The sequence below is a fragment of the Canis aureus genome, chromosome 24, assembly GCF_053574225.1.
Source record: "Canis aureus isolate CA01 chromosome 24, VMU_Caureus_v.1.0, whole genome shotgun sequence".
NCBI classification, from domain to species: Eukaryota; Metazoa; Chordata; class Mammalia; order Carnivora; family Canidae; genus Canis; species Canis aureus.
The window spans coordinates 22,141,380-22,153,631 of record NC_135634.1 but is presented as its reverse complement, the minus strand read 5'-3'; the positions used below and the strand labels follow the sequence as shown (position 1 = coordinate 22,153,631).

At 34.6% G+C, this 12,252-nt stretch overlaps 1 long non-coding RNA gene across 1 annotated transcript in view; it reads right to left on the bottom strand.

The window, feature by feature from the left end:
• Positions 1–9,336, bottom strand: part of LOC144296473 (uncharacterized) — a 288,654-nt gene extending 279,318 nt beyond the window's left edge. The window contains exon 1 of the long non-coding RNA XR_013363583.1: positions 8,976–9,336. This is a non-coding gene — a long non-coding RNA (uncharacterized LOC144296473). The remainder of the gene's footprint in view (positions 1–8,975) is intronic.
• Positions 9,337–12,252: the final 2,916 nt, after the last annotated feature.

The following is a 12,252-nucleotide window of genomic DNA, read 5'->3' as shown; positions in this document are numbered from 1 at the left end:
TCAGCTTATTCTCAATTTTTAAAAAATCTTAATTTCAAAATGAAATTCGCCCATTGTTCAATAGTAAGCTACTTATTTTGTCAGGCACTCAGGAATCTGATCCATGAACATGCTTTTAGAAACATGTCAACCCTGCTGAGATTAAATTACTTTTTTTCTTCCTCTCTCTTCCTTCCTTGTCTTTTCTTGCTGAGTTTTCTTTAAAAATTAAAGCAATTAATAAGTTTTGAGTATGTCTACTATCACTAGACAGCTTCTGGTAATTAGCAAGCAGGTTTAAAGTTTCCTCTCTGAAGGTTAATAGCCCCAACTGACAATTCTTTCATTCAACAAACATCTATTGACAATGCACTGAGAACAAGAAAACCAATCTCTGCAATCCTTTCGCTTATCAAGGGCTCTGCTAGAGATTTGACCAGAGCATCATGGAGATAAAGAGCAGAGGTCTGAGAATTAACCAAGCAATCCAGAAGACTGCCTGGAGCCAGTTGATACTGAAAAGTTTTAAGGATATGAGAGAGAAAGACATGGGAAAGGCATGTTCTGGAGTAGACAGAGTGCCTTTATGTTCTACCTCCCTGAGGAAGGGGCATGACTTTGAATTTAAGCAGGTCACCTTCGGTCTAGCTCACACATTTTCCAAATCAATGACTCTACCTATTGTCTATCAGATATTAAGAGCACAGAAATTTATCAGGAACCCTTTACTATAGCAGAGGATCTGGACATTCATCAGAGAAAAATACTATAATACCCACAACATTGATAAATAAATAGCTTCTAAGAAAACTGACATTTTAAAAATAGGTATTAATGAAGCATTTACTACTTGTTGTTCTGGCTATCATGATAACATGGTGTCTATGTCATATATTGTTAAATCAACAGAAAGGAAGATACATAGACTTTAATATCTTACCTTTCTGCAGCATAATGTTTTAAGAGTTAAGAATTAATGGTATATCCTTCCTTTTATAGAAAATCAAATAAGAAAAATGTTAATTTGAACAATGTGTCTTTAAAACATGATCACTGAACACTCACCTACTGCACAATTCATTGATTTGCCCAAGAACATATGTTCAAAAACGTATATATTCTACACACAAATATATGTAGACAAATATATCTATAACATATATTCTACACACAAATCTGAGTATTTTATATTACCAGGTAAAAAGAAATATATAGCCCATTATGCTTCTTTCCCTATATCTATCATAGCTAACTGCAGTACCCAACTTCAGGAAGTGCAGGTTGAAATTTAATCCTTTATTAATTTTAATACATTTGCTGCTTTCATTTTTATTATTATGTAGTTTTATGTGGAAATAACTCAACATGAGATCTACCCTCTTAACAAAATTTTAAGCATACAATATATTATTTGTTGATTATAGGAACAATGATATAAACAGATCTCTAAAGCTTGGCAGATCTTACTTGCCTACAATTTTATGCCTGTTGCTTAGTAACTCCTTATTCCTCCCTCCTCCCTAGCACCTGGCAACCAACTTTCCACTCTTTGATTCTATGAATTTTTTTTAAGATTTTTAAAAATTTATTTATTCATAAGAGACACAGAGAGAGAGGCAGGCAGAGACATAGGCAGAGGGAGAAGCAGGCTCCATGTAGGGAGCCTGATGTAGGTAGGACTCAATCCCAGGACCGTGGGATCACTCCCTGAGCCGAAGGCAGATGCTCAACCACTGAGCCACCCAGGCATCCCTGATTCTATGAATTTGACTATTTTAGATACTCATGAAGTGGGATCATGAAATATTTACCTTTCTATGATTGACTTATTTAACTTAGCATAATATTTACAAGATTCATCCATGTTGTATATTGCAAAATAAGTTTTACAGAAGCTTTTAATGAGAGAATATCATACATTTTTAAAAGTACACAAATCATTTATGTGAAGCTTGATTAATTATACAAAGTGATCACAAAGTAAACAAAGTAACAGCCACACAGCCCAAGCAGTGAAATCTGACCAGCAACTCAGAAGTCCCCTATAGGCTCCCTCCAAGTCTCAATCACTGCCATCTATTACAATAAAGTTAACTATCATAAAAAAGAATTATAATATAGTATTCTCTCCTTCCTTTCTCTTCACCCCTTCTCAACAGTCACTCACTGTGGTAAAAATTCTAGGATGCTTTAATGAAGAGGATGACTTCAAATAGAAATTTCAATGCTTTGAGGAAGTAATTTAAGATATTGTTTGAATTATTTAATTTTTGTGTAATTGCTCTTTAACCTTTAATATTGTGTCTCAGTTTCTTTTCTTCATTTACTTTTTGTATTTTTTTGTAAGTTTTTTTATTGGACTTCAATTTGTCAACCTATAGCATAACACCCAGTGCTCATCCCGTCAAGTGCCCACCTCACTGCCCATCACTCAGTGACCCCATCCCCCCGCCCACCTCCCTTTCCACTACCTCTTGTTCGTTTCCCAGAGTTAAGAGTCTCTCATGTTTTCTCACCCTCTCTGATTTTTCCCACTCATTCTCTCTCCTTTCCCCTATAATCCCTTTCAATATTTTTTATATTCCCCATATGAGTGAAACCGTATAATGATTGTCCTTCTCCGAATGACTTAACTTCACTCGGCATAATACTCTCCAGTTCCAACCACGTTGAAACAAATGGTGGGTATTCGTCATTTCTAATGGCTGAGTAATATTCCATTGTATACATAAACCACATCTTCTTTATCCATTCATCTTTCGATGGACACCGAGGCTCCTTCCACAGTTTGGCTATTGTGGACATTGCTGCTATAAACATTGGGGTGCAGGTGTCCTGGCCTTTCATTGCATCTGTATCTTTGGGGTAAATCCCCAGCACTGCAATTGCTGGGTCCTAGGGTAGCTCTATTTTTAACTCTTTGAGGAACCTCCACACAGTTTTCCAGAGTGGCTGCACAAGTTCACATTCCCACCAACCATGCAAGAGATCTCCACTTCCTCTCCAACATTTGTTGTTTCCTGTCTTGTTAATTTTCACCATTCTCACTCGTGTGAAGTGATATCTCAACTGCAGGAAGGTACAGTTTTTACAGAGGCAGAGAGGTTCAGTGACTTGCCAAAAGTCTCATGTTAAGAGGTAGAGTAACCAAGATTTAACTGAGAGTTCAGAATCTGTGTTAACTGCTAAGCTATCATATCTCTTGGGAGTTTTTACTAATTATCACATATTCCCTAATAGTTTCTTAAAATATTTCCGTGTGTGTGTGTGTGTGTGTGTGTAAAACATAACATACATGTTTTATGTTTGCAAACATACTAACAGTTTTGCAGATTACTGACCCAAATTTTAATTCTGAAGTTTTAGAAGTATCAATTAGACAAGTTTCAGAAATGTAAACTATGTAATATGACCAGTAATGGGAAAGCCTCAGAATATTTCCCAGAAATCTGCCACACTACATGGAATTTTGTTACTGGAGACCAGTTTCTATGGAAGAGTGAGCAAATTTTTTTAACATGTAAGTATCTTAATACATTATTCATTCATTTAACAAATACTTGTTAACAAATATTTATCAAGTACTGTACTGGGCACATCAGTGAATAAAAATTTTACCTTCATGTAGCTTTTTGGTAGAGAGAGAAAAAAATTAGAAAAATATGATGAACAATAAGTAAATTATATGGAATTTGAGATGATATGTGCTTTAGGAGAAAAAATAGAGCAGAATAAGGAGGATTTGGAATAATTGAATCAGGTGGGATAGGAAATAGATCACAATCTTCAATACTGTGGTCAAGGCAGGCCTCAGAGAGGCAAAGCTTGAACAAAGACTTGACAGAGGTGAGGAGGTTCATCAAGGAGGTATTGGGGAAGAAGGAGAGGTAGACACCGGTTCAAACAAAGGTGCCAGCCAGACTGAAGGCCTTGAGGACAAAGAATGCCTAGTAGCCTAGTGTGTCTACAGAAAAAACAAGTATTTGCCTGGAAATCATGAGAGAAGAAAAGTCATAAGAGATCTGATCAGATGAGAAAGGGGATAAAGGCTGATCATACAGGACCTTGAAGACCACGGTATGAATCTTAGCTTATACTCTAAGCGAATTGGGGAGTCTCTACAGGGTTTTGAGTTATGTGAGCCAACATTTTAAAAAGACCATTTTCTGAAATCTGTGTTGAGAATAGTCACAGATGGATGAAAATTGAAGTAGAAGACCCTGTTGGGATGTTTATTGCCTAATCCAAATATCTAGGTAAGAAATTACTTTAAAAAAATTTTAATGATATGATAGTTAGAAGCAGAAAAGAAATCAGATTCTGGATATAGAATGAAGTTTTAGATCTGAAAATTATCTAATGATTGAAAGCATGGTGGGAGAAAAAGAGGTGTTAAAGAGGTACCGAAGGTTTTTGGACAGAGTGATTAGAAGAATAGAGTTCCTATCAAGTAAGATAGTAAATGGCTGCTCGTTAAATAAGTTTGGATGGAAGGAAAGTTCAGAGGTTAAGTTTGGGCATGAGGAGACTAAAGTAATTAGTCATCCAAGTAAAAGTTTCAGTAGAAACACCGAGTATGCACATCTAGAGTTTGGCAGAGAAGTCTAGGTTGGATATACACATTTGTTGTTAAATATTGATCATTTCTATATGTGTAAAGGCAAAGTAATCAGGAAAGAAAATATTTCCCCAATGGGTGTCATAGTAATATTGGTGATTTCAGTATAGTTTTGGGTATAGCAGGGGAGGAAGTTAAGAAAAGCAGTATAATTTTAGCCTATTCAAGGACCGTTGAGGCCCATCTGAGGGCAAAGTACCTTCACATACTTTTATCTCAACACCAAAAGTCACACATTATTGCCATTATTGTTTTTCTATGACGGAGGTCAAAAGGTACAAAGACATGAGATGGCATGGCAAAGGTTGCATGTAAGAGATCTAGCCGGGACTTGTAACTGGTTATTCATATTTCTCTCCAGTATGATTTCCTGCTTCCATTCAAGCACCAGGAAACAAGAAGGCAAAATGCAGATGTTCTAGAAGAGACAAAAAAAAGAAAGAAAGAAAGAAAGAAAGAAAGAAAGAAAGAAAGAAAGAAAGAAATGAAAGGATGCCTTGGCCAAATGTACATTTCTCAGTAACTTGCCTAGCATCAACCTCTATACACTAGGAGACATCATTAAATTAGGGTATGAAGTCTCCTTTCTCTGTGGACTTACCAGAAAGATACCTGCCTAAATCAGTTCAGGCCAAACTTAAATACAGGTGAGAAAATTGTCTAAATAACTTATAGAAGTTGTTTCTCATCATTAAAACTTACTGTATAGCTTCCTTAATTTATATTTACAACCAGAACACTGCCAAGTTTCTTTTTAATTCTTTTGTTTATGTTAACCATTTTTATTCAATTTACTTAAGGTAAAAAAAATAGCTCACCCTTTTATCTTATACCCCACCCCTTGACACCTTTGGCAACAACCAATTTGTTTTCTATAGTTTAAAGATTTTTTTTATTTCACATTAAAAATCTAGATAAGAAAAACCATATGCTAGTTGTCTTTCTTTAACTTATTTCACTTAGCATAAAGCCCTTGAGGTTCATCCATTTTGTTACAAATGGCAAGATTTCATTCTTTTTTATAGTTGAACGATATTCCATTATATCTATACCCCAATTTATTTGTCCATTCACTCATCGATGGGCATTTTGATATTGCTTTCACATCTTGACTATTGTAAATAATGCTGCAATGAACATAGGTACATATATCTTTTTGAGTAAGTGTTTTCATTTTCTTCAGATAAATTGAAGTAGAATTGCTGGATCACATGATAGTTCTATCTTTAATTTTTTGAGAAAACTCTATACTGTTTTCCATATTGACTATACCATTTTGCATTTTCACCAACAATGTACAAGGGTTTCCTTTATTCCATATCCTTGCCAGCACTTGTTATTTCTTCTCTTTTCAACCATAGCCATTCTAACAGGTATGAGGTAAAATCTCATTGTAGTTTTGATTTGCATTTCCCTAATGATTAATGATGTTGAACATCTTTCCATGTACCTGTTGGCATCTGTATGTCTCCTTTGGGAAAATGTCTATGCAGATCTTTGCTCATTTTTAAATCAGATTATTTGTTTTCTTGTTGTTGTTGAGTTGTAGGCATTTTTTATATTTTGGATGTTAGCACCTTATCATATATATGATTTGCAAATATTTTCTCCCATTCAGTAGGTTGCCTTTTCATTTTTTTGATGGTTTTCTTTGCTGTGCAGAAGTTTTTAACTTGATGTGGGCCCCCTTGTTCATTTTTGGTTTTGCTGCTTTTGCTTTTCAGTGATTCAAAAAAAAATATTGCCAGGACCTCTGTGAAAGGGCTTATTCCATGTTTTCTTCTAAGAGTTTTATGGCTTCAGGTCTTATATTCAAGTCTTTAATCCATTTTGAGATATGTTTTGTGTGTGGTGTAAGATAGTGGTCCAATTTCATTCTTTTGCATGTGGCTGTCCAATTTTCCCAATATAATTCATTGGAGAGACTATCCTGTCCCCATTGTATATTCTTGGCTTCATTGTCATAAATTAGGAGACCATTTATGCAACAATTACAGGTGGGAAATAGAGGTAGGAAAATGTCCAGATAATTTATAGAAGTTGTTTCTCATCTATAAACCAGTGGAAACCTGTATAGCTTCCTTAATTTGTATTTCCAACCAGAAAACTGCCAAGTTTTTATATTCTTTATGTAATCATTTATTTAAAAAAATAATGCCAATGGGAAAATCATTTTGCTTGGATAATGTATGATTTATTAATTTCAATGGAACATACACTATAGATTCTTTCACATTCCTATATATTTTCATACAAAGCCAATTCAAAGTATATACTAAGAATGAAATATACTTTAAGAATAATTTTATATGTCATATTTCCATATACTGCTTTCTGTGAATCAGTTTTTACTGAACATAATTTTTTGGTACATTATAGCCTTTGAGCTTTCATTTATATTATCCAATGCACCAAGAGGAAAAAGAAATATTTTCATTTTAAGGAAAAATAGCAAGTTAAGACTTACTAGAGAGCACCCTGATTTTCTATATAATAATATGACTGAAGGGAAACAATATTCAAAACAAGAAAAAATTTTGTTAAATTATGAAATTGTCTTGCTTAATATTTCTATTGTCAAGTAAACTTGTTTGTTTGTACACATGACAAAATTAAAACCATTAGTATCTGTGAACTTATTATGTTTAACTTCACCACTAGATTTAATTTAAATATATTTTTCAAGTTGATAGCAGAGGACTCATTCAATACCTTCAAGTGCTAACTTATGCAAACCAAGCATAAATGAACAAATCACTTTCCTGCCCATAGAAATATAAGCTGAACACTGAGCTATTATTTCTGTTTTTCATTACCAAGGCTATCAGCTGGTATTCAAACAGTAACATATGCCACAAGAAACTTATTACTGAAAGTGATTGCAAAACAGAGAAAATAAACTACAAAAGAATATGGTTAAGACATAGGAAAGAAAATAATTTCTGCAAAATGGTGTATAACAGAAGTCAGATCCACAAGGCTACCATAGAGATGTTCCTATCTGCTTGAGATTGACCCCAAGGTTTCCTAAAATTCACATTTAGTCCTTTGCTATTGGGTTCAGCAAGTCACTGAAGGCTGTGATAGGAGAGGAAAAAACTTTAAGAAATAGAAAAAAGCATCAGATAAAATAGAGAAATTATGAATTCAGACGAGGAGGCTATTATTGCAGAGAATTCAGTATAAAGTCATAGAACCAGAAGGAATTTTGGTAGTTCCCTCAGAAAGGACTATACTTTCACTAAAAACTCAGAATCTCATAAAAAGCTCTTCAGGGGCTTCTCTAGCAATACTTATTAGTGGTTAAATGTCTTCCTTTCAGTTAAAACCAATGAAATTCTTAGAGAATCTTTAAAGAAAAAGTGTTCCCAAATAAACTATTTTCTTCCATGACCTTTGGTATAAACCAACACAGACTCTGCAAATGGCAAGTAGTCAATAAATGTTTGTTAAATGGCTAAATGAATTAATTCATTTGCACCAATAATAAGCAAAATTGGTATCAGTTTTGGAAGAGTAGATATACTAAAAGTTACAAGTTTACTAAATGAAAGAAAAAATTTAACAGGTACCATTACAACTCAAGAAGAAGAAATTATAAAAACAAACATACCAAAAATGGACATTTTTATTCTAACAGAGATGTTAACAATAGCTACATTGTTATTCAATGTTTTTTTCTGATTTAAATGGTAATATATAATACTTTCATAAGTCAATTAACTTGAACTTATGTTTTCTAAATTTTAAGACAATAGTTAATATTGTCAACTTATTTGTGTACTTCTAAGACCTTCCACAACTTTAGTTTTATTGTACTATCCTTGAGTCAAAATATTATAAAAACATTATATTTTCTACTTCTATATAAAACTGTTATCATTGCAAATCAGGGGTCTTGTGTTTAAAACTATGAATCTTTATACATGCGTACATAGCAAGAAATTTCTAAATGAACTTATTTATGTTAAGAGAATTTTTGTAAACATAAAAAACATTATTAAGAAGACCTGATAATTTTCAAAGAAACACTCATTTATCCTCAAAAATAAGTGCATTTTATTCAGAAAATGCACCTGAGCACTCTCCACGAATCAGATCTATGCTAGACATGTAAGATGAAAAGTCATAGTTAACGTCAAAGTTTCCCAAACTTTTCTTACTTCATGGCTTTATGGCAGCCTTAGTGACCATATCATTTTTTCCCACAGCATTGCTAAGCCAAAATTAATAGAACAGGTCCCTTCATTAAGTAGTTAGGTCCAAATAACCTAAAAAATATTCATGTCTATAACAGGTTCTCAGTTTTAAAAATCAATATGTATAAAGTGAAAGAAAATAATATCTATTTCATTTTTAAATAAGCACAATTACTTACACAAGTCTGTTGGGTCCTACACTGCTTCTCACACCTTCTCAAACTTAATGTCTTCAAACAACTTCTCAAGCCGTAGAATCAAACCTTGGACACCACTACCTTCATTTCCTGCTCCACGCTGATTTTCAAGTGGTACTTTTTTTTAATTCAATTTGCCAACATTATAGTATAACACCCAGTGCTCATCCCATCAAGCGTGCTACTTGTTCTTATCACTGAAAGTACAGAAAGCCCAGCTTCACAGAGATATGACATCATCAAAAGAAATGTAGCTTTATTATTGAAATTGTGAAGAATCTTGAGCTAGTAGTTCACAGTGTCTGACAAATGTCATGTGTTTCCCTCAAAAATTTAAAATGCCCTAAAGTGGTCCTATGAATTCAGTGTGGTGCCACAATTTAGGAACTGTGGGTCTAGGCTAATAAGTAGTTCAGTGTGTTCAGAGCCAGATAAAACACACAAAAAGCATAATGACAATCCAATAAAGGATGTATTATATTACAAGAAAATAGTAGTTATAAGGGAAATGTGGAAAGTTGAACTATATTTTATAAAATATTGGATAAATGGCATATTAAAGCCATCTGCCTTTTCCTTATTAGTTCAAGAGGTTTTTTGGAAAAGGGAACAAATGAAAAATCAATTGGAGGTAAGAAAGGAATGGGTTCTAAAAGGAGGACAAAAATATAGATGATCATCTGGTCATTCAATAATATCTAAGCACCCCTGTAAGGCCAGCAGACATTAAATGTCACAGGAAGATAAAAGGTAAGCATTCAACTGTAAATGTACTTCACCTCTTAAAATCCCTTACGTGTCCCTTGCGTACAGTGATTTTGTGGTGGCACTGAAGCTAGAATGGTATCTGGCATTTAATAGGTACATTATAAATGATTGTATGTTCATTAGAAAAGATAGAACACATGAGAATAATTTAAGAAGTCACTGTTCAAGATATCAACAAATTATTTACAGTTAGTATGCTTTCAAAAGAGGAAGCATACAGTAAGATGCCTGACATATTCAGTTGAGGACAGAAGATCAAAAGCTTTGCAGTTGAAAGAAATAAAATGTGTTCATTCAATAAAAATTTAGCACAAATATTTTGAATGGAAATCCTACAGGGTGATTTTGTTTTAAGCACAGTATAATCCTTAAGAGATCAGAATCCTATCTACATTACCTACATTGACAAAGATGGGAACAATTTCATGTGCCAAGTCACCTACAATGAGGTGAGTATATATCTGAAAGAAGGGGACATTAGTTTTCATGGTAAATCCTACTTGAGTTACAATTCCATACAACAGTGAATATACTGGCAGTGATTTGCTCAAATGTGTCTCTCCATCTATTCATAGCGTTTGAGGTCACTTACTTAGTAATGGTTCTGTCTAGAAGAAAAAGTCTACACTCTTAGGTTCAGTGATGGGAGAAGAGCTTGGAAACTATATTGACAAAAGGCAGATTTGCATGAAAAAAGATAAACTAAATTATATACACAAAGAGTTCACAAATGTAACCCAAAATGGTGTTTAGATTTGAGGCTTATATGCCATCTTAATAGAGAAAGGGTGAAGGAGAAAGGCACTTAAAGAAAGATGAAGAAAAAAAAAGATGAAGGACTTTTTGGAAAGATAAATGGGCTCTTAGGAGGCGAAGAGATGAGAGGTATGACAAGAGTCTGCTTGGTTAGTTGCATCTATGAATCTTCTTATCCTGAGTCTGAACTCATTCACTATATCATCTCAGGAGTGAAATACCCTCCCCCAACACACACACACACACACACACTCACACACACACACACACCATTTGTATGTATAATGGATTTCAGTGAAGGTTGGAGGAATAAAGAGAATGAATATCAGAGAAAATGCAAACACTTACTAGACTTCCCTCCTGAACAAGTACTCTGACACCCTCCCACTAGAGATTTTCTATCTGTGAAGGCATCTCCCAGGTGCTGCTTTTCTGTCTTGCTGCCCTTCCCATCTCCACTCCTCTCCACTCTACCAGATTCCCCCTGGAATTAACATTCTTTTTCTTCTGTATCACACAGATTCATCCAACATCTCCAGCCCCTACTCCCAAACTCAGAGCCAAACTCATGTTTGGCAACAGCAAAATCCATCAGCATCCTCAGTTGAACCAAAAGTGACATTTATATAATCAGCAGCACAAAAAAATTGACAAAGACCCCTTTTAAGGACAGTTCATATATTTTAAAAATATTTTATTACTTATTCATGCTCTCACAGAGAAAGGCAGAGACATAGGCTGAAGGAGAAGCAGGCTGTCTGCGGGGAGTCTGATGTGGGACTTGATCCGGAGACCCTGGGATCACGATCTGAGCGGAAGGTAGATGCTCAACCACTGGGCCACCAAGCATCCTAACAGTTCATATTGTAATATCAATGTCCTTTGTCACCACTCGCCTGATTTCAGTATATTAACTTTTTCTGAAGTCCTGGTTCCGTCAAATGTAATGTCCTTCCATCCCTATCTGTGAACAGTTTCCACACCCCTGAGGGAGTCTCAGGGAACTGAACTCTGAATGCTCAGCCTTTCCCTGCCTCAACACTGCAAATTCTATCCCTTACTTTTGTAAAGGAAAAAAAAAAAAAAAGTGAAGCGGGATGAGCAAAAGGAAATAATCCTCAGTTGCTAAGAAAACTGACTTGTAATCCACTTCCTTTTCCAAGAGGGGAGAAGTGTTGGATTGTCTAAGTAAAAATAATCAGAATTGCAATTGAATAGATTCCCTGTCAGCATATGAAATTCTCCTAAAACCTATTTTAATGAGAAGCTGTCCATCTCTAAAATATTCTATATGGAATTTAATTGTCTGCTGAGTTTATTTTTTAATCAGAATGCACAAACAATTCCCTCTACTCCCATACTACTGAATTAATAAAGATGCTTTTTCATCCACTATAAAGGTCCCACAAGATAAGGGAAGTATTAAATGTGTGCAAGCTGATACCTGCAAACCTGACAGAAGAAAGCTGAGCCTTTTAAGAAGTAAGAAAGAAAGGAGATTGCTGTAAGAGTTAGAAATCCTCGGTTTGCAGATAGGTGAGTAGTTAATGGTCACTTTTGATCTCGGCTGGAACCAGCTAGTACTTGCGATTTATGATGCAGGCAATTATCAGTAATAAGAAGTTTCACCAGAAACACAGTAACTGCTTTTCAAGGCTATTTTAAATTATAACAGCAATAGTTACCTGTCAGGAAATTACTAATAGATGAGTGGCAACAGGAATATATTAACAAG